The sequence below is a fragment of the Empidonax traillii genome, unplaced genomic scaffold, assembly GCF_003031625.1.
Source record: "Empidonax traillii isolate 1590-97213 ecotype Southwest subspecies unplaced genomic scaffold, ASM303162v1 scaffold1038:size248295, whole genome shotgun sequence".
Taxonomy (NCBI): Eukaryota; Metazoa; Chordata; class Aves; order Passeriformes; family Tyrannidae; genus Empidonax; species Empidonax traillii.
The window spans coordinates 99,238-120,108 of record NW_020956231.1 but is presented as its reverse complement, the minus strand read 5'-3'; the positions used below and the strand labels follow the sequence as shown (position 1 = coordinate 120,108).

The following is a 20,871-nucleotide window of genomic DNA, read 5'->3' as shown; positions in this document are numbered from 1 at the left end:
TGTGTTCAAAGATTTTGCTAATGCCTGACACAGTCAGTAAAGGGTAAAGTAACTACACAGGAACAGTTACAGAGTTACAGATGCATCTGGTAAATTCCCCATCTGGTCCAATAAGGTTGTTCAGTACCTTTTCTACTTTTTTTTGGTCTTCTAGTAACTGAAAAATCGAATTGTCAAGAAGCTGCATTTCCTGTATTTTAGATGCCATACATCAATCCATTGAAAATTACAAGCTGAGGATATACAGAGGAGGCAGACGCCACAGTGAGGCATTTGTCAAATGATGCACCTGCTTCCTGGCAGATTGTCAAACCCAGAAGGGTGTAAGAGTAAACAAATCTGAACAATAATTTCCTTCCCCCACATTAGATGTGTGCTAGTGCTGAAAAAGATCCTAAATGCTGCACTAGCTGGAAAAAAAAACTCTTCTAGGAAAAGGTAGACATGGAACAATTGAGGTAGCCAAGGGTTTGGAGAGGGTTTTGTAACTGATGTGAGTGGTCACATCATCCTTTCCAAAGGCTGCCTCTAGCCTGAGGGTGTGGAAAAGATTATCTGCCCATCTCAAATATCTCAAAGGTGGGTGCCAAGAGGATGGTGCCAGATTCTTTTTAGTGGTGTCCAGTGACAGGATGAGGAGCAGTGGCCACAAACTGAAACACAAGAAGTTCCACCCCAGTGTGAGGAAGAACTTCTTTACTCTGAGGGTGGCAAGAACAACAGACTGCTCAGGGAGGTCACAGTGTCTCTCTCTGGAGACATTCAAAACCCAACTTGATGTGTTTCTGTGTCACCTCCTCCAGGTGACCCTACCTTGGCAGGGGGTTGGACTGGATGATCTTCCAACCTTAAAAATTCAGTGTTTCTATAATTCTGGGATCATGGTGCCTGCCTGATTCCAGGTCTAGTTTTACATCTAAAGAAGTTGCAACCCACAGACCCTTCAGCCACTTCTCAGCATCCAGCTTTTAGGGTTACTTCCAGTCAGCAAGTATCACTAAACTCTGCCCTAAAACTTACCCAGAGCCAAGTCAGAGCCAAGAGAACCTTGAAGTTGATCTCAGGCAGAACAGTGTCATCAGACTGCAAGATGTGAAACCATTTTCAGAAATGTAACCTAAAAAAGGAACCTGGCAAAATTTAGCATTTCTACTAAATTCCCTGCACAGCTTTGAACCACTCCAAAGCATGCTACCACATCCTGCATTCCAGGGAGAAACAATGAAGAAACAGTGGAGTCACTGGGATGCAAGTGTTACTGGTGTTGATGGAAAGTTTTTGACAGAACATGTCCAGAGAAAGCCAGTGTTTTCTGATGCTCAAGGAACAGATTTGCAGAAGGCACAGATTTACAAACAGACATTTCACTAAAATGTAGTTCTGGTTCAGGGCCTAAAAGCAGTGAAGGAATTTTCACAGTATTCTCTACAGGACTTTCAGCACATGCTGTGTTTGGGATAATTACATCATTTTGAAAGACTGTACATAGAAAAGTGTAGTTCTATTGAAACTCCTCAAACTCAGCAGAAACTGCAAGGATAGGTGGAACTGAAACAAAGAGTTATCTTTCATTCATGAAACCATCAATGCAGCTGACACATCAGAACAGTCTGTGTGAGTCTGTAAAAACAGCTATTCATGTGCTAAAGTGACTAAGTACTCACCATTCAGCTGTCACCTACACATGAGTATAGCAACTTGTGAGCTCTCAGGTGAGCTATCTTTCAACAGCTCCAAGAAGTGGACAAACATCTGTTTTATAGGCAGTGATGGGAAATAAAGGGCAGGAACATAACAGACACACCTTTCAATACCTAGCAGTCACATTAACCACAATGCCACTTTTATTTTTTTGCATATGTTATCATAACATATTATATTATAGTTGTATTATAATTGTATTATGTTTATTATTATATTTATTTTCTGTTTTTTGCATGTGCACAAGGATGTTTTTACTTGGTTGAGAAAAAAGGCTGACCAAAATTATGACAACTCAATTTCATTTAAAGAAAAATAAAAACCTACTTTTGATCTTCACAAAATCAAAGCATATGCTGAGCTGGAAGGGACCAATAAAATCATTAAGTCCAACCCTTAGCCCTGCACTGGACCATCTGCAAGAGTCACACCATGTACCTGGGAGTCATCTAGGCCCTCCAAAAAAAAACAAAAAAAAACCAAAAAAAAACAGAACATGCAGAAAGCAAGAGTCTTGAGGCTAGGATATTCACCTGGGAAATAAGCAATCCAGATATAAATCCTACCTGTGAGATTTTGGAGGATGGATTTGAACTGGCTTGTATGTGACCAGTGCTCAGTCACTGACAAAGTACAGTTATCAGTCAGTAAGCAAATAAGTATCTCACTGTCTCAAAACAGAGCAGCTACAACCACTGAAATTGTCTCCATAAGCAAATATGTGCCCTGGATCAATTATCTGCTGCAAATTAGGTAGAGCCCATTCCTTCATCACTTCTTAACCAGGGAACTGTTTCCTCATCTGCTGAAGCATCGATGATCCCATCTCCCAAACCAAAAGGAGTCGAGCATCTCACTGTGCAGTACCATGTGTGTGGGCTCCACCCACAGCTGCCCCCACAGCTGCCCAGAGAGCACTCCAGAATGTCAGACACTAATTTGTAGCAATTAGGACTTGTGAATGTGTCCGGTCTGTTCCGCATCAGCTGCTCCTGAGGATGGTGCACATGGAGCAGATGAAAGTGAGGGCAGCTCGGGGCAAAGCTGGGACAAAGCAGGCAATTCAATCAATCTCTCCTTGGTCAGGCAGGTTCTCACTCTTCTACATGTTGGTTGCACCAGCAGATGATCTGTCATTTCAGCCCTGCCTATTGGCACAGGCATTAGTTGTATTTGTTTGATGAGATACCACTTCTATTGTCATTCAACCAATCAAAAAAAAAAATTAATAACAAATAAATAGCTTGGCTCTCCACTGTGCTGCATCCTCAGCTTGTTTTTGACAGCTTCACAAAGCAGATATGAAGTGGCACTGCTTGGGAGACAGAGAATGGGGAGGATCCGAGCCATATCCTGAGCAATGGAAGTTGGCATATTTCCACTAAAATCAATATGTAGCTCCAGTGACCGAATCAGTGCCAGCTTCTGTAAGCTGATGGTCTGCTGGCAGCTTCCTATGCAAATTATTTATCATGTGCAGTCTATTCTTCTAGACCTGTCTGGAAATGCCTTGGAGAGCTTCCGAGGTCTTTCGTGGTCTTGATTCCTCCTACAGTCCATTCACACTTCTCTACCTCATTCCTGCTCTTGCCCTTTACTGGGTTGTGCTTGTCTCCAGGAGCCAGAGAAAGTATTCCCAGAAAAAAAATGCTGCCTTGCTTCTGTACGACCCCTTCTCCAGCCACATCTTGTTGTCTCTCACACTGTGTTACTGCTAACAATCCTTGGTTGTTATTGCACCAATACCTGGTTAGCCCCACAGCTATGCAACTGTCAGTGTCTGAGACACACACATTAGCTCCCTTTTCTTTGAGGCTTCTACCGGATTACCTGACACATTGAATCTGCACAAGCATCAGCCACCACAAAGTGATTCAGCAGGATTTATTCTTCCGAGCTAATGGTGGTAATTTTAGCACATACAGAAAGTTAAAGGTCTCACCAGAGGCTGAAACAGCAAGGTTTCTCCAGAAGTGTGAGCCTCAAGTTCCCTCTCAACATCATGACCTTCCCAAGCTCGAAGCTTAAGGAGTCATTGAGAGAGTAAAGCAACAATAGCTGAAAAATTGCTAAAAATCTACTAGCTGTCTGCACCAAGAAGGTAAATTCCCCAGCAGTTAACTGGTATTTTCTTAAAATATTTCACTGCTGAAGCACCATTTCTAGCTGTTTGTAACTTTGAGCTACAGACCACACTAGCTGTGGCTGGCCAGGGCATCAGGGATGCAGTGAAGGGACACAGACAGCAAAAGCATCAGCCACATTCCAGCATAACAGTCTGGCTTAAAATCATAGAATCATTGAATGGTTTGGGTAGGAAGAGACGTCTAGTTCCACCCCCCCTGCCATGGGCAAGGATACCAACCATCAAACTGAGCTGTTCAAAGTCCCATCCAACCTGACCTTGAACATTTCCAAGGATGGGAATGCAGTTGCAATGCCTACATGCACAGCAGCCGGGCCAGGACCCTTCTGTGTTGCTAAATACTACTTGAAAGTCAAGAAAAAAGACAAACTGTTTCATAGCATCCTCTCCTCTACCAGTTGTTACCCCAAAGGGTTTCAAGCATGGCAATACCAGCACCGGGGATTGGGGGCTGCCCACAGTCAAGCACAGAGTTTCTAAACAACTCCTGAAGTTCATCTTCTCCACTTGGAATTGAGCTGATTCTTGATGGTTCAAGCAGGGAGCAGTTCTCTGTGACTTCAGGAGCTCACTGGATCCTAATAATGAAGGGAAAAGAAAGGATATATCTTTATCAGGAACTAAAATACCCTGTGAAGTAAAAGATATCTGATAAAAGAGAGCTTTCCAATATCACTGATGAAGGGCTAATCAAATCCAACAGATGGATCTCAGCCTTGGGGAATTTCTAACTGCAAACATAAGCTTATTTTTATAGTTAAGGCAATTCAAAGAGATTAACAGGGAAATGTGATGCCTTGTTGGAATCTTTAAGCTGAGTTCAATTCTGGAACCTCAGCTTACAGCAACCATTCATAGCTTGGATTTATAGACATTTATTCCAGTCAATCTTCCAGGCTTACATGTCTTATTAAAAGCTATGGTTTGTTTCACCCATAACCCATTGGATTCAGCACAGGAACTCCTGGATGAAACTCTATGTGTTGTCAGGCTGGATGAACATAATAAACTTTTCTGGCCTTAAATTATTTGTGGGGCAGTTAGTGTAAATCTGAATAGGTTTATGGAAGTCACTGGAACAGTATGGATTTACACCTGCTAAAAATATGTTCCATTTTTAATTTCTTCAGTGGTTTGAATGAGCATGATAAAACTGGTATAAAGCAGAGAATTAGCCAACACATTTGTATTCTGGGAGACAACTAAGGAGCAACCCTTTCTGATCCAGATGGTAATTCCGCCCATTTTAGAAGCAGAGGGGTTTTTTTCCTTTCCCACTTTGATTCAGAATTTGTCAGTCATTGTGGGGAGGACAAGGCTGGGAGGCAGGTGCATGGAGAACTGTATTAAATTAGGCACAGCAGAAAATCTGCAAAATGTACTTCAGAAGCTGAAAACTTACCATGTGTGACTGACAATTGCAGAGAAACAGAATCCTAATTTCCAGATTAACTATTTCATCAATTAAAGCTGCATTTGCAATCCTTTCTTATTTGTCTGCCAATCTGTGACTGCTGCTAATACAAAGCTGTCACCATAATAGAAACCAAAGTGGATATTTGATGCCATATGCATATGGCAACCTACATTTTTTTCTAAGCATGGTAGTTTCACCTAATTAGTTTTTTAATGTGTTTGTATTAGTTTGTGGATTCCATAGTTCCTATTAAGTAGAGACAGGTAATCGAATGAGAAAATTAAGCAAGTCCTGCTACATGCTGAGTGTTTGCAAAATTGAGAGGGCAAGATTTATGGTTAAGATAATGTGGAAGCTGCTTACACAAGAACAAAGCACCTCCTGCTGATCCACTCAATTCTCAATTTCGCAAATGTACCTAAGTCCCCAAACCCTTCATGATTCCAGCTCCTGATGGAACCATGCTTCACCCTGCTGTGGGTACTTCCCCAGTAATCCTTCCCAATGCACCCTTTCCTCAAGAAGGTGAGCAATGAAAGCAGAGCATGTAGTCAGGGTTAGGGAAGACTTCCACTATTCATTTGCAATTGGTTTGTGGCCCATTTGTACCTTCCAGCAGGCACAGAGGTGTAAATCCCAGCTTGTGAAGTCTCCCAGATGCCCACCAAGCCAGACACCATCCAGCAAATTGCACAGCTCTGACAGTAAATCCTGTGAGGCTTCAGTGACAGTCTGGACAAGGGTTTAAGCCAGACTTTGGAGCTAGACCAGGGCTGACCCCCATCACCTTGCAGCCTCCCCACCAGAGGAGGTGAAAGTTGTCTCCTGGGGGATAGAATACCACCTTCAATCCACAGATCAAATCCAAGGTGGTGGAAGAACTGAGGACAACCTACAACGAATTTCTACTGGGAATTGAATATAGCTTTGCCCTTCACACTGAGCCTTTGCTCACTCATTTCTTGGTGCCTGAGGCTGAATCGGTTCCTTTTGAAGTTCTCTTTCTGGCACTTCATTAAGGCACAGAATTTTAGTCCCATTTTAAGGAATTATTGCTTCATTCTAAAGTCATCTTTTCTATATGCATTTGTATGACTCCCTTTAAATTTATTAACTTTGTGTTTAACTTTTTGATTTTGAATAACTTCTTTTGAACCTTTTCCATATCCTGAACTCCCAATGCAGAGACACCATATCTTTTAAATTAACATTACAAATTCTACCACTTTAAAAGAAACGTGCTTTTTGGCTGTGAGCTAACAGTACTGAAACTCTGACTTTATACCTTTGGTTTTTTAAAGTTAATAAAAAGCATACTGCCTGGAATACTTATTTCAGGGCTGTATATCTAGGAAATTGTTTGCAGCTCCAACACAGTGAGGTTTGTTAAGGTTTGGCAGGGGTGGGGGAAGAGTGGAGTTGAATTATTGTCAAGATATCTGTGAGAACTGAGTCCAGAAAAGAACCAGACACTGTCATAAATCTAACCATTTTAAATGGTATGTTTGGGAAGTGTTATTGTAATTATTGCAATGGGCAAAGTATCAGGTACACGGTCTTTTTAAATTCTAGAACAGAATCAGATGAGTTGCTTCCTTATAAGTACGTAAATCACATAACACATTATGTGAGTTACTTGAAAACCCACAGGCTCCTGCCGAGATTAAGCTCTTACTGTACAGACAAGTAACAAGAGATAATACCTATTCTTAAGAATTTATGATCTGCATGCACAAAATGTTAAAGGCTATCAACAGCAAAACTATTTCCATTTTTCATATAGAAAGCTATGGCAGAGGGAGCTGACGGGCTCTGATTTTAATTCCCTCTCTCCGAAGTTCATCTGTATCTTTAACAGCATCCAATTCTATGTGGCCTCATCAGAAGTCATCCAGGGTGCTTTTAGGGGGACTGAAGGATAATCCTGTCTCCCTGATGCTATGAAAATGCAGTTGCTGCACCTCTCCATGCCCCAACTGAGCTGGGAGCCCTGGCAAACACCAGCTGCAGATGGGACTTGTCAGGATTCACTCGCTACAGTCCATAAAGTATATTGAGAGCTTTTGCAGATAGGAACTGTAGAAGCAAACGCTGTCCTTTGGTAGGCACAATTCTTCTATCATTAATCCAGGCTGGCTTATTTTCCCATTCTCTTTCCCAGTAACTCCTCACTTGCTTTAGAGAAAGTCCAAAGGCAACCTCAGCTCACTAAGAGCCTGATTTTTGAAGTAATTTCACTACTTAATGTGGGATCTGTAACTTTAGAAACCTACATTAGAAGTCTCTAAATATCATCTAGTCATAAAAGCTCTCTTCATAGTCAGTAGAGAGACGTGGGCATCATTACTGAAAGATACATATGAGCTGTTTCTCACCTCATCTACTTGACAATCAGGGTAAATCTTTAAAGCACCAGTTTCTCTCCTATTACCATAGACAGGCATTTGGTCAGACAGATATCTATGACTGTGCAAAAAATTCCACCTGCAAAACATGTCAAGAATGTGCACAGGGGGACGGTCACTGCCCTGGTCCTGCTGACACACTACTGCTGGCACAGACCAGGTGACACTGACCTTCTTGGCCACCTGGGCACACACTGGCTTGTGTTCAGCCGCTGCCAACCAGCACTCTCTGGCCCCTTTCTTCTGAGCAGCTTTCAGGACACCTTTCCCCCAACCTGTAGTGCTGCAAGGGGTTGTTGTGACTGAAGTGCAGGACTTGACAGTTCATCTTATTGAACCTCACACCCTTGGCCCTGGCTCATCCATCCAGCCTGTCCAGATCTGAAATGCATTCAGCTTAGGAGAGACCACAGTGGGGCAGAGGAAACCCTTCAGGCATTGAAACCTGGATTTTAAAATGTATTTTGGTACATTTAGATGTCAGTTAGAGGTCTTGAAAACCTTAGAGCACATTCTTGACATGTTTTACAGGTGGAATTTTTTGCATAATCATGGATATCTGTCTGACCAAATGCCTGTCAATAGCAATAGGAGCTGGAGCTGTTTAGCCTGGAGAAAAGGAGGTTCAAGGGGGGACCTTCTCACTCTCTACAACTACCTGACAGGAGTTTGTAACGAGGTGGGGGTCAGTCTCTTCTCCTAGGTAATGAGTGACAGGACGAGAGGAAATGGCCTCAAGCTGCACCAGGAGAGATTCAGGTTGGACATCAGGAAAAATTTCTTCACTGAAAATGTGATTAAACACCGGAATAGGCTGTCCAGGGAAGTGGTGGAGTCACCATCCCTTGAAGTGTTCAAGAAACAACTGGACATAGCCCTCAGCACTCTGGTCTAGTTGGCAAGGTAGTGTTGGTCAAACATTTGAGTCAATGATCTTGAAGGTTTTTTCCAACTTTAGTGACTCTATGATCCTACAATTACATGATTCAGAGATCAAGACATCATGGCAAAAGCAGCTCCTTTTCCAGCTTTTCTGCCAATCATGGGACAGGGCTGCTGGGTCAGCTCAGCAAGTTGCACAGCTCTAGAACTGACTTTGAGCCCAATGATCCCTCAGTCGGAGGCTCTCCCCGAGCCTGAGCTGAAAGCAGATCTGGAGAGCAGCAGGGTCTCCCATTTCTCTGCTGGAGCTGACACATCTGACACACACACAAGAGTGTGTGATCACACTCTTCAATCAGTGACAAAGCTCCAGAATGCCTCTTTCTTTCTGTATTGCTTCATTCATTCCTGTTTCTCCCATATATTGGAGACAAGTACAGGGAGTCTGTCCAGGAGCTGGGTGAATGAAAGTTTCATGGAACTGATATCCCCAGCCAATAAAAGCTTCTATGAGGAGTTTGCTGACAAGGAAAGATGCAGTCAGCTGCCCTGCATTTCTTAACCAGGCAGGAAAAAACCCTCTTTGCATTTTTTATGCCTAATTTACGGAGTAACCTTCTGCACTGCTTCTCTGGAAGTCAATGATACATCCATGATATCACTGGATCAGCAACACCTGTTATGAAAGTGAACTGCCTTTCTTTTAAGAGCTGATTCTGCTGCTTTTCTTTTTTCTTTTTCTGACATTCCAAATGTCAGGAGCAAGATATCCTGGAGCAGTATCCTCAAGAGCACCAGTCACCACACGCATCATATGGGAACCAGAGGCTCAAAACAATCTGGAAAGGACAGTCAGGGTCCTCAGATAAAAAAAGTAAAAGCCCATCAACAGTAGTATGGGGAAGAATATTATTCCTAAGATTAAAATCTTAGGATAAGAGGGATAAACTAATAAGTTTATAGAAGTGCAAAACTTAGTAACAGTAGTGTGACATTATACTACCTTCTAGATTTAATAATTGAACTCATATGCATAATTTGCCTGGTATCATAGACTTATAGATTGGTTTGGCTTGGAAGGGATCTGAAAGATAATCTAGTTCCAGCCACCCTGTCATGGGCAGGGACACCTTTCACTCCACCAGGCGCACAAAGCCCTATCCAACCTGGCCTTGAACACTTGAGAGAATGCACAGCTTCTCTGGGCAACCTGTGCAAATGCCTCACCACCCTCACAGGGAAGAATTTCTTCCAAATATCTAATCTAAATCTTCTCTCTCTCAGTTTAACACCATTCCCTCTAGCCATATAACTACATGTCCTTGTAAACAATGTCTCTCGCAATGTTTTTATAAGCCCCTTTCTCTGGAAGTGTGCTAGAAGGTCTCCCCAGAGCCTTCCTTTCTCCAGGCTGAACAACCTCAGTTCTCTCAGACTTTCCTCGTAGGAGAGGTGCTCCAGCACTCTAATCCTGGCTCTCCTCTGGATTTCCTGGTAGATACTCAGTCACCATTTGTGACAACAGAAATATCTCTCACACCTCCAAGACCAGGTTTACAGAGCAAGAATGAGCAAAAGAGATACCACATTCAGTGTCACTCCATCTTCCACAGGTTTCAGTAGGTATGGATATCTCCAAAGCAACCTGTAGACCACTGTGCCTCCCTGAACATGCCTGAGAAAGCCTTTTTCAAGAAAGCTTCTTGTAGTCTTGGAAGCTCCAGAGGATGCTCTCCAGCCATGCCTCCAAATATATTGTCTACACAGTCAGCAGAACTGCCCAGCCTGCAACTTAATTCTTAACCCCACTAAACAGGTAATTATCTTCTTGCAGGCTCGTGAAAATATTAGGGACCCAAGGAAATGGAATCTTCCTCACTAATTTGGAGGTCAGCAACAAAACCCTTCATTTCCAAAATCGCCACATGCTTCAGTCTCCCTTCTGTTTCTCGCAGTGCGAGTTAAGTACTCATAACAAGGGGAAAGGCAGCATGTGTGCAAGGTGATTGATGACCTCCCCTCCCTCCTGCTCTGCAAATCTTACACATGTGCATCCAAAGGGATTAAAAAAGAAACCTAGATATTATCAAAGCTGTAAACTCCATGCAGAAATATCCATCTCTCCCATTTGTAATGCCACATGAGATCAGATGCCCGGAGCATAGAACAAGCAAATTAAATCATGCAACCTGAGGCATGTCTGCAGGAAATGCTGCAAAATAAATTAGAAATACTCAAAATGCAAACCAAGGTTTAGCCATAGAGAGCTTGAATGTTTGTTTGGTTTTTTTTTTTTTTTAGCCTGCTAGGAACAAGAGTAAATTTTTCTCACTGAGGCTGGGGATGCCACAGCAGGATTGTTGCCCCTCCCTGAGATAGTTCATCCAAAGCTGTGCTAGGGATTCCTCCACTGCAAACATGGATAACTGTGTATTGCCTGAGCTGTATGCAGGGTAAGTTAAATAAGAGCTGCTACCACCCATCCCTGCCTCCAGAGGGTTAACATCTTTCTCAGCCGTAGGAGCTTTACTCCTCAGCATCTTATCTGGCCTAATCAAGCAGGTGCCGTTTCCTCACACCAGAAGAAGCTGGAACAGTTATAGTGCTGGCAGCTGCACCTGACCCCATCTCAGAGATGGGCAGTGTGAATGCCAATGGATTGTACTTGGTAGAAGAAGAATTAGTATTCAGAGAAGAACCCCTCCAGAAAAACACTACTCTTGTTCTTAACTTCCCGGCAGCTCTTTAGAGCACAGCAGCTTGCAGCAGTCACTCGGCTTTCCTCTGGAAATGTATTTTGACAGAGGGAAGTGTCAGTCTATGAAAATCTTTTTTTTTTTTTTTTTAATGATCAAAGGGTCTAGAGAAGAGAGACAGAAAAATAATGATGCTTTCTGAGAACTTCAGAGATCGTTGTATAACCCTAAGTGTCATAGATACCTTGTAGTTTGTGAATGTAATAATTGAAAGTAGTTGTAAATCTGCTTCATTATACTCTAATACAAGGGAAATACATAATATATGTGATTATGCCACAGAGAATCCTGGTTGCTACTAGCAATGGAAAATTGTGAAGTCTTTTAAAACCAGTTAGATATACCCAAAGTGTATCTAGCAGTGACTGTCCTGTAATAAAATTAAAAACTCTGCATCTCATTCTACAGCAAGAAAGAAATAAAAAATGCAAGTATTTACAATGATGATGGATTTTTGAAATAAAATTATGAATTAACTCTACTAAAAAATATTTAAGAAATTTTAAAAGTTTTTGCAGATAGTCATGAAGAGCAATTCTAACTTAAACATTCTTAACTTTTATCAATTCATTTTGAAGTTGGAGTCATAGTAAGATTTTCAATACAAAAAAAAATTAAATACATTCATTTCAAAAAGTTTTTCCAGAGTTGATGAAATACCAGCACGAAGAAAACAAAAGTGACAATAAAAATGAATCAACTGACCCAAAGACATTATTAGCAACAACTTCTATTGTCCAAAGGGGTAAAACATAACTCTTTCGATGGAATGTATTGCCCAGCATTGGAGATAGGAGTCACAGTCATCAGGCCAGGCAGCGATAACAACAATATTAACAGATAACTCATATTTAAGTCAATTCACTCTGTGCCCTAAGAAAGGTCTAATATGATTCTCCTCTCTACAGTTCTGTGTTGACATCAAAACTTCAATAGACAACTTCAAAGGGCACAGAAACCACCTCACTTCTAGAAGAAGAGTGCTCTCAAATTTCACATCACAGGAGCATCAGAGCAGATTCGAAGGAGATGTCGGATCAAAGGATTAAACCTGAAATAAATAAAAATTACACAAGTCTTTTCTCCTCAGTAGAACAGCAATTCAAAGCTTGCTCAATGAGAATAACTTTTGATCTTTGTTGTTCAACTGGATTTGAGCTGGTAGGTTTTACGCAGAGTTTGCATTTAAGATCCGCAGTCCTAGTTTTGGAAGCTGGGAATGTTTCTGGGCTAATGGGGGCACACACAATACTTAGTGTAGAAAATATCTATATTTAACAATTATGGGAAGTACTACAGGTCCACTATTTCCTGATGGAGACGTTCATATGAGCCGTTAAGCAACACATGGATTTCATGTTAGCAGAGAGTTCTCATTTTCAGTATTGCTGTAGGATTTTGGAACAAAGAATTGCTAAGAGATATCACAGCACAGAAAGATTATTATAAGGTGTTTATAAGGTGCCAGAAATGGTGTTTAATATGAAACACATCACATATATTTCTTTACATTGATTTCACCTATCTGCTTGTGCTATATTAATTCTAAGATATTATGCGTATAAACCATACGGCTTTTTATTAACTCCCTTGTTGGGATTGCTGTGTACCATTTCATTAAGGATATTAAAAATGTCTATTAACTGATGCCTGTGTGGTTCTCTTAGTGGACAATCTGTAAAGTGTTGCTGAGCTATAAATTCTCCCATAACTGAAATTGTAGGTTCTGAAAGATTTCCTGTGGGACACTTTTAGCTTTTGCCTGATAGAGTTAATAAGTAAGGTAAGTCTTATAAGGTAAGTAGTAGTCAAGAGGAAAATGCATTCAAGTGGAAGTATTGCACTAACTCATTGAAATGCAAGGACCCATTAGATATTACAGGTTTCATTCTTGATTGTAGGTACAAGTGTAACCCTCTCCCAGATGAACAGCCTCCAGCTGCAGTCTGTTCCCCATCTCCTGCCTCATTATCTGACCAAAGGCACCAGGCAATGTCTGTAGAGCAACAAAATAAGTGCTTTGGAAAGAAACATCCGGATTTCTTTTGGGAGCAAGATCCATATTTACCTGGCCACCACCCTGAGTGGTCCTGAAGGTGGTTCAGAAGGATATGGTTTCTCAGAATCCCTTGGGATGAGAGGATGGTCTTTGAGAAAGTCAACCACTTAAATTTTTTGCTAATATGAAGCAATTCTATTTTATATTTATTTGAAATTTCATTCAGATGTCTCCAAACCAATAAAGTCCAAAGTCATGCTAAGTGCAAATGAAACTTTTGGCATAAAATGTTGTCATCAGACCTCGCATAATTTCACTTTTTTGCAACTTATTGATTTTTTCACAGAAAAGCTTCCATTCACTCCTTACATTTTTATTGGGGTTTTTTATTGCTAACAAACTCAAATCACAAATTTGATTCAGCTTTTCACAGAAAAAAAATAACTTATCATTACACCAAATGAAAAATCAAACCTACGTTTTTGTCAGAATACACATTTTAAACTTTCAAACCATTCAGTCAATTCCTTTATTTTGGTTTCAAAAGGATAAATTCCACTCAAGAACAAATGCTTGGAAAATGTGGCTGTGGTGTTGCTTCTAAGGCTGTTCAGTGTGTGTGACCTGGACATTCACCTTGTGAAGTACAATCAGAACAGGCTCCAGGAGTGTCAGATTATGAGCCCAGTCACACTGAAGCAAAACTGTAACCAAAATGAAGGATGTCCTGAGTGCTTGGGGTTGGAATTCCCCACTGTCATGCCGCACTCCTAAGCAGAAGGGAGCACCCAAGATTTGTAGATGACTGCGGTCAAAAAAAGAACAGCAAAAGCCAGAAGGGTCCAAAAGACCTTGCAAAGTTTTATTAGCAAATTACATGCTCGGCATGAAAACTGGGATAGGTTTTACCCCTTCTAATAGTAAGATAAATAAAAGAATAAAAAAAAAAAGAGGGATGGAAGCGGGGGTGGACACAGATCAAATAGGAGAGGAAAGGAAAACACCATTCATGGGTCCAGGGTTGATCCAGCCCATGAGATGTCCAGGGCCCTGGGGGCAGCACCTGAACTCTGTGGGTAATCCTTTCTATAGACAAATTGTCCCTGCCCTGGGGCTGTTTTTCTTCTTATGCCAATGAGTTATCATGCACAGTTCATTCTTCTAGACCTTTCTGGAAATGGGCCAACTAGCTTTCAGCATTTTTACTGGTCTTGATATCCCTCTACTTATCCTACCTGCTCCTTGACCCCATTCCTGCACTTGTACTGTTCTGTGCTGGGAGGTCTCCATGGACCAAAACAGGGAAGCTGACCCCCAAGTGCTGCCCTAACTCTGCACAGCCTCCTTCTCCAGCCAGACCCTGTTCTAACTTGCCCATTTGCACAAGGGTCATCAGTTTTTTAGACATTGCATTACCCAGGCTTTTATATCCTACTTCACTGTAGGTTTTTTCATAGTGCACTGTTTCCATTTAGCAGTTGATTGGCATTTGCTGACAGCTTTGCTAGAACAGATCAGCAAAAACAGGTGAGATTTCTGAGAGAAGGTGCGAGACAAGTTAAATCAAAAATAACATCTGTATGAACAATGAAAACCTTTCATCTCCCCTCACTGAATGCATTTTTTAACATGCTAATAGATCCTCTCCACAAAGTGTGAGTTTCAAGAAAATTAGGTATTGTAGGACCAAGATTTAAAATAGTATCTGTGTTAAAATTATCATTGTTCAAATTGGAATTTCTGCAATAGTATGATTTGATAGATAAATAAATCAAACAAGTGTGTTTAAATATGAGCAAGAATACTCAAGATATACTAATTTTCACTTCCATTTTCCAAGTCTATTACACATGTGCCAAGTTATTTGATGCAGTGGAATCTGTTATGAAATCTCTTCACTGGAAGCATGGTCAGGTGTTGAAATAGGTTGCCCAGGGAAGCAAAGGAATGTATCACTGTCTCTGAAGTGTTCAAAAAAAAAGTAAATGTGGTGAGCATGGTTTAGTGGTGAACCTGGCAGTGCTGGATTACTGGACTCGATGATCTTAGAGGTCTTTCCCAACCTAAATGATTCTATGATTCTAAGTGCGCATTTTGTTCTTAAACTCAGCATTAAAAAGGTGCCAGAAGCCATGAGAGGAGACAGGCCATGCATGGCTCAGTGCAGTAGAGAGAGCATGAAACTCCCTGAGCTTCAAAGAGTCACAACTCACTGAGAAATGACACAGCAAATGAGACAACATAAACTTCATAGTGGTCATCTGTCTGACTAAGTTAAACCCTCAAAATGAGGCAGATGAAATTCCCCTCTGGATGCTTCAAAGGCATCTTCCTGGGTTTATAAAAATGTACACACGTGCACAGGTCTGAGTGAATGCTTTCTCTGCAAATTCTGCACATTTCCCTTCTCTAGTTAAGCCCTCAGTGAAACCTCAGTATACACAGATTAATCTTGGGTAAGTGTTATTTGAGATAACGACCAGACAATACAATCCCTTTCTGTGGCATCACAAAAGATTAGTCATTTAGAAGAAAACAATTTCCTTGCTATTTTTGTCAGCAGAAAGGTTTAAGGAACTGCTTCTGCAACAGAAGTGTTTCAATGCAGGTTTAAAGGTCATGGGTGAAGGAAACTTTACTATCACAGCATTTACTGCATGGGACCTTGAGATCAACAGAAGATTACTATCTTTGTGTTTTCAATTCAACCCTGCTCAGCACTATTTAATTCACTTCTAAATCAGAACCCAAAATCTAACTTATATGAAAATAAACCCTGTTATCACCTTGCATCATGTTGGAGCCTGCCATGGGCATAACACTGTGCTGAATTGTTATTATTAGATATAATTGAAAGAAATGAGATCAAAATAACTGCCTTATTTGGGAGCTGTCTGGTCAGCAATGTCTCTACTTACTATCCTAATATCCTAATGTAATTCTTAGCAGTCCACATTTCATACTACTGGTCTGAACTTGGCACATGTTCATTCTACTGCAGAAATACAAGGAAAGACATTTGGCTTCCTATCAGTGGATAAGGACCTGGAAGGTCAGTGTATTGGGATATGTATTTACTGGATTAGCAATTCTGCAAAGTCATCTTAAGAAATGCAGAGAAATGCTCCTATCTTGCTTGGCTTGATGCCTTGCTATTCATAAAAACAGAATCCATGACCTTTTCATTTAAAGGCTTTTGCCTCCTGCCTGAATCTTAAATCAGTCCTGTTGCCTCTGAGCATTGTACATTTAATACTTAAAATCTCCTCTTGAATTTGCCTCAAATTCCTCAAAGTCAACACTGCCTACAGAAGAAACCTCTTTCTCTCTCAGTGCCTGAAAATAATAGAAACACATTGTCTAAGAGAGGTTTCTCTTGCATAGCTATTGAAATTACTTTGGAGTTTGCCAGCCTGTCCTATGCTGCTCAATGCCTCAGCTCCCATAAATCCCAAGGCTTTAGGATTACCATGCAGGAGGAAGATGCTTTTAATCATTAATGAATCCAATCAGGTTGGGAATTGTAGCATATGGCTTTGAACAGTAGCAGCACAAACACATATAGGTCAAGATCGAACTTCTACAGAGCAAGAAGTGTAAATTGTGGCTAAATTTAGGGAGGTAACATATGAGGCATGTTTGGACAGAGGTTCTGGCTGTCTAGCTCACACCTGAAAGCTTATATGCATTGTATAGACTAGATGACTGCTTTTAGACAGCTAAACTTATCTGGTAGGATCCTGACCCTTAATGAAGGGTAATATTTTATTTAACATGGAGACTGGAGGGGTCAATCATGGGTTCATTTACATTTAGTAACAGACTAAACATATCAGCTTAGCTGCAATAACAGTTGCACATGTGCAGATGAGGAAAATGAGTCATAGAATCATAGAAAGGATTGGTTGGAAGGAACCTTTAAAGATCATCTGGTTCCAAACCCCCCTGCCATGGTCAGGGGCACCTTCCACTACACCAGGTTGTTCAGAGCCCCATCCAACCTGGCCTTGAACACTTCTAGAAATGGACCATCCACAGCTTCCCTGGGTAACCTGTGTCAGTGACTCATCACCATCAGAGTAAAAAATTTTCTCCTAGTACCTAATCTAATTCTGCTCTGTCAACTTGGAGCCATTCCTCCTTGTCCTATCACCCTGTGCCCTTGAAAACAACAACCCTTCTCCAGCTCTCTTGTAGCCCCTCTAGGTACTTGAAGGAACTTTTCAGGTCTCCCTGGAGTCTTCTCTTCTACAAGCTGAACAATTTTTTATTTTCAAGTAAAGGTTTACTGTTTCAATTCACCAAGTTACCTTTAGGGGGAAAAAGAAGGTTTTTTTGAGAGCTATGTGCATTTACAGGTTAAGAAATTCATTTTTGAGTAAATTATATTTTAGTGTAAGTTTATTATAATTCATTGTTTTCTTGTTTGTAAGGCATGTGTTTAATACTTCTTTAATCCCTTCGTGTCTTAACATGCTTAAAATATTGACAAGCTCCATGGCCCAGTTCCATTTACAGAATGCAGTGTCATAATTCTAAAGGAGAGATAGGCAGAGAAAATTTTATTTTGCTTCAGTTGAACAACTGAAAGCAGGTATTATAAGGAGGAGGACCAGATAAGCATTGTAACAGGTGGGTGATTGCTACATGCACCTGAAATTAAAGGGTGAAACATTAACCCAAAAAGGTTCCACAGAAACGCTGCCATGTAACTTCAAAGTTTCTAATCCCAAGAAGGACGAGCAGCTGGAAAAACTGCATAACTCCAGGTAGTCTGAGATTCCTAGGGACTTGCAGCAGCTGTCTGCTCCTGTATATCACTGGAGCTCTAAAACCAACCATCGCTTTAGGAATATCCTTGCCTGAAATCCTAAAAATCCTAAAAGCTGACATGAGGACTTGAATACAAGGATGAAGGAGGTCTCCTTGAGAATTTGTGGAAATAATACAACTAAGTCCAAGCACTCCTATTCTCACTGGAAAGGCAGGTGCTGGTTTGGGAGAACTTGCAGATGAAGAAAAAATCATAGGGTAGCTGGAGTGGGCATTCTTTACTACAAGGGTGATAGAAATTTTTTTACTATAATGGTGGTGAGGCACTGGATCAAGTAGCCCAAACTGATTGTGGACTCACCATCCCTGCAGGTGTTCAAGACCAGGCTGGATGAGGCTCTGAGTAACCTGGTCTGGTGGATTGCATTGCTGCCCATGGCAGGGGAGTTGGAAGTAGACGGTACTTTAGATCTCTTACAAGTCAGATCATTCTATGAGCCTATGACATCAAGAGTGACCCTCCCATGGAGGTGTCTATACCTGTGTGTCTACTGGCACTGGAAGTGCCTAAGCAACTTTTGTCATCTGCACAGATCTCAGCTCTGTTCCTTAAACATGGCTGTTTAGCCCCATGTGCTCTTGAGCCCAGCTGTGATCTACATCAGTCCCACATGCTCATAATTCTGTCCCCTGCTCAAAATCGCACACTTACCTTGGAGTCTCTGGGAAGTAATGGAGTTGAATAAATATATCTCTTCTCTTTATATATGCCATGCTGTACAAGAAAATAAAGTTGAAGAGCTATGATAGATTGCTGAAGAAGCATGCCAATAGCTGACTTGTTTTCAGCAAAACTCACTTCCTGTTGTTCAGTTAAAAAAAGAAAATTACTGCATTTCAAATACACTCTATTTTAGAATTTCATAAGCAGCCTCAAATTCTGTGGCAATCATGAAATTTGCCTTCCTTATTCAGATATTCCAGTATATTCTGTTCCACAATAAACTAATTAGGCATTTTTTCCATATCCTGTCCAAGTGACTTCCACTGTGCATCCAAGCTTTAATTAATCTGCAATTGCACTTTCATCCAAAACACTTAAACATACATAATTTTAAATACTGAGGAATATTGACTGATTTCAGTAGGATTCTCTTTATGTTTCAAATTATGTGTGTGCTGAGAATAGGGCAAAATCTAGTTCTTGGCCTTCAACTACACTTTGTTCCACTTATTACCATCTTCTGGGCATGGCCATTCAAAGGGTTGACAGATTAAATTATGAGACTGAAGAAAGTAGGAAAGAAATGGTTTATGTATTAAGATCTTATCCCATATCTCATCTGGTAAAAATGGAGTATCATCTCGTTTCACTGACATCAGTAGCATTAGTTCTGAACTTCAGAGGAGAATTACATCTTCAAAACTGACTTGGTACTTTGGATATTTGAGTATGCTGGAGGTCCTAATGTAAAACATTAGGGAACATTTTGCTAGTATATCTTGTTTCTTTTATTCATTGCATTTTGTAATGTGGAATCTCAGATTTATCATCATTATTTAATTGCATTTAATTAAATACTAACCCATCCTATCTGAGAGCCCCATAATCAGGAAGGACTCATACTAAGTTACCAAAGCTCCACACTATAATTTGGTCTTGTTGATTCAAAATTGTGAACATTCCAGCATTGTTCCACACATTTATGAATGTTGTCACAAGAAGTTAGCATTGAAATGTCATTTCTACAAACAATTCCTATAAATATTTAATAAATAAAATGATACTTTATTTCTTTATCAGTCAAGCAAAATATTGAGCTAAATGATGAGCTTATTTTTTTACCTAACTTGTGTGAATTACTTACTTGGTATAACATAAGTGCCTCTACGCTCCTGCTTGTTTGATGATTCTCTAATTATTTTTCCTAAAGCTTTTGTAGCGTAATTTTGCTTCCCCAGAATTTCTTTCTCAGGGGCTTAAAAGATCCAGAAGCAGTTTGAATTAAGTCTTTATTTGTTATTTTAAACATTAAACAATTTTACTCATCTCTGACACGTCATTGCCATTCAAGAACCTCAAAGCCTTTAGAAACTGTATCAGCTCAATTCAATTTATAGGCAAATGAAGACACAAAGCACTAAAGCTACTGGACCAAAATTAACCAGCAAGTCTGTGGCAAAACTGTCAATGGCACTGAGATCTCCTATATTTCATCACATAGATGCTTTCACTAAGCCTTTCACTTTTTTTTTTTAAGCTCCCAGGGAATAGTGGTAGGTGCCTAAGGACTTCAGTTGTGTTATTATGACACACTTCTTAGCTGTGTGTGTCTCAGGAGGGAAACTTTTATGTTCCATGCACTTTCCTGCAGCTTGTACCAGGAATGTGGATAATCCAGAGGGAGCATTTTTGAGGAGCAATTTTCAGTTTTCAGAGAAAAGTAGTGGTACTTATGAGTGATGTCACCTAAAAAAAAGCCAGCTATGTGGAAATGTTTGTAATTCAATATCAAGACACCTTAGGTGACCTTCCAAGACACCCAGCACCATGGAAGGACATTAAGACCCCAACGTGTGCATAGCTGGCATACGAGGCACAAGGCAAGACCTACAGGAAAGACTTCTCCTTCTGGAATAATAGATGGGGAAAGACAGGATTTCTTAGGGCCCCCTAAGTGACACAAGATGTGTTTAGACATCTATACCACAGCCCCAGCCACTGGGTACACAAATCTCTCTAAACTCTGCTGATTACAGCACAGCTAAGATACCTGAAGAGCCTGTATACA

The 20,871-nt window shown here is 40.7% G+C and overlaps 1 long non-coding RNA gene across 1 annotated transcript; it reads right to left on the bottom strand.

Annotated features, from left to right (window-relative positions):
* Positions 1-12,140: 12,140 nt before the first annotated feature.
* On the bottom strand, positions 12,141-18,858 carry LOC114068318. Its single transcript, XR_003573560.1, has 2 exons — positions 18,792-18,858; positions 12,141-12,358 (listed from the first exon to the last, which is right to left on the bottom strand). It is a non-coding gene; the product is annotated as an uncharacterized LOC114068318 (long non-coding RNA).
* Between the last annotated feature and the right edge of the window lie 2,013 nt (positions 18,859-20,871).